The 2,500-nt window shown below is 61.9% G+C and overlaps 1 non-coding gene across 1 annotated transcript in view; it reads left to right on the plus strand.

The window, feature by feature from the left end:
• The first annotated feature begins 2,472 nt into the window (after positions 1–2,472).
• The window catches only part of LOC124187362, a 1,913-nt gene continuing 1,885 nt past the window's right edge, over positions 2,473–2,500 (plus strand). The window contains exon 1 of the ribosomal RNA XR_006871898.1: positions 2,473–2,500. This exon is cut by the window's right edge and continues 1,885 nt beyond it. This is a non-coding gene — a ribosomal RNA (small subunit ribosomal RNA).

Here is a 2,500-nt window from a genome sequence, read left to right on the forward strand (position 1 = left end):
ATGCGCGGCGTCCCGGAGTCGATACGGGCCGACGGGACTTGTGAAAATTTCGGTTCGAGACGAGCGAAGGGCGATGCGCGGCGTCCCGGAGTCTATACGGGCCGACGGGACTTGTGAAAATTTCGGTTCGAGACGAGCGAAAGGCGATGCGCGGCGTCCCGGAGTCGATACGGGCCGACGGGACTTGTGAAAATTTCGTTCCGAGTCGACCGAGAGGCGATGCGCGGCGTCCCGGAGTCGATACGGGCCGACGGGACTTGTGAAAATTTCGGTTCGAGACGAGCGAAAGGCGATGCGCGGCGTCCCGGAGTCTATACGGGCCGACGGGACTCGATGAAGTTTCGTTCCGAGTCGACCGAGAGGCGATGCGCGGCGTCCCGGAGTCGATACGGGCCGACGGGACTTGTGAAAATTTCGGTCCGAGTCGACCGAGAGGCGATGCGCGGCGTCCCGGAGTCTATACGGGCCGACGGGACTCGATGAAGTTTCGTTCCGAGTCGACCGAGAGGCGATGCGCGGCGTCCCGGAGTCGATACGGGCCGACGGGACTTGTGAAAATTTCGGTTCGAGACGAGCGAAGGGCGATGCGCGGCGTCCCGGAGTCTATACGGGCCGACGGGACTTGTGAAAATTTCGGTTCGAGACGAGCGAAAGGCGATGCGCGGCGTCCCGGAGTCGATACGGGCCGACGGGACTTGTGAAAATTTCGTTCCGAGTCGACCGAGAGGCGATGCGCGGCGTCCCGGAGTCGATACGGGCCGACGGGACTTGTGAAAATTTCGGTTCGAGACGAGCGAAAGGCGATGCGCGGCGTCCCGGAGTCTATACGGGCCGACGGGACTCGATGAAGTTTCGTTCCGAGTCGACCGAGAGGCGATGCGCGGCGTCCCGGAGTCGATACGGGCCGACGGGACTTGTGAAAATTTCGGTCCGAGTCGACCGAGAGGCGATGCGCGGCGTCCCGGAGTCGATACGGGCCGACGGGACTTGTAAAAATTTCGGTCCGAGTCGACCGAAAGGCGATGCGCGGCGTCCCGGAGTCGATACGGGCCGACGGGACTTGTAAAAATTACGGTCCGAGTCGACCGAAAGGCGATGCGCGGCGTCCCGGAGTCGATACGGGCCGACGGGACTTGTAAAAATTACGGTCCGAGTCGACCGAAAGGCGATGCGCGGCGTCCCGGAGTCGATACGGGCCGACGGGACTTGTAAAAATTACGGTCCGAGTCGACCGAAAGGCGATGCGCGGCGTCCCGGAGTCGATACGGGCCGACGGGACTTGTGAAAATTTCGGTCCGAGTCGACCGAGAGGCGATGCGCGGCGTCCCGGAGTCGATACGGGCCGACGGGACTTGTAAGAATTTCGGTCCGAGTCGACCGAAAGGCGATGCGCGGCGTCCCGGAGTCGATACGGGCCGACGGGACTTGTGAGAATTTCGGTCCGAGTCGACCGAAAGGCGATGCGCGGCGTCCCGGAGTCGATACGGGCCGACGGGACTTGTAAAAATTTCGGTCCGAGTCGACCGAAAGGCGATGCGCGGCGTCCCGGAGTCGATACGGGCCGACGGGACTTGTAAAAATTACGGTCCGAGTCGACCGAAAGGCGATGCGCGGCGTCCCGGAGTCGATACGGGCCGACGGGACTTGTAAAAATTACGGTCCGAGTCGACCGAAAGGCGATGCGCGGCGTCCCGGAGTCGATACGGGCCGACGGGACTTGTAAAAATTTCGGTCCGAGTCGACCGAAAGGCGATGCGCGGCGTCCCGGAGTCGATCCGGGCCGGGAGCCTGTCGGAACATCGTCAAATGAGCCTCGGTTAATTTCGACAAAGTTCCCGGAGTTCAAAATTTTTTCGATAGCCCGCGGAGGTTTCGCCCCGTAAGCCGACCGTGCTACCACCGTACCGGCGCCGACGTCCTAGCGGCCAGGCTCCTACTAGTAAGAGGAGCGAGTCGGTCGGGCCGGTCTCCCGTCGTCCGCCTGCTACGCCGTACCGGTACGTGCTCGAGCACGATACGTACGTCGGCGTAGACCAGGAGCGGGCGTTCGCGGACCGTTCCGTGCCTCGTACCAAAGAAACTACGCGACTCGCGTTGTTTCATCTATCGTCACTGCATTACCGCGGGTCGGTGTCTCAGACCGAATGGCCCTTGACGCGGTACCAAGAAGTTCGGCTCTCCGTGAAACACGGAAGGCTGAACGCTCCAACGCACGCGTCAACTCGCTTCTTTCCGAGCGTACACTCAAAGACCAGAGACGTTATAACAACGTATCCCAGACGCTTTCAATCTAGCCGACGGGTACGGGAGATCGTTCGAACGCTTATAAGCCGAGTGTCGAGGTGGCGGCACACGGAACCGGGGCTGCCTGCGTGCAGTCCCGAAACACACAGTAGACGCGCGGCCGACCGGGCTACGAGACCCGGTCGGCGATGGGTGGCGCACGTCCGAGCCGAGATTTTGTATCGAAGCTCCCTGGTTGATCCTGCCAGTAGTCATA

The sequence above is a fragment of the Neodiprion fabricii genome, unplaced genomic scaffold (assembly GCF_021155785.1).
Source record: "Neodiprion fabricii isolate iyNeoFabr1 unplaced genomic scaffold, iyNeoFabr1.1 ptg000052l, whole genome shotgun sequence".
In the NCBI taxonomy this organism is placed as follows: domain Eukaryota; kingdom Metazoa; phylum Arthropoda; class Insecta; order Hymenoptera; family Diprionidae; genus Neodiprion; species Neodiprion fabricii.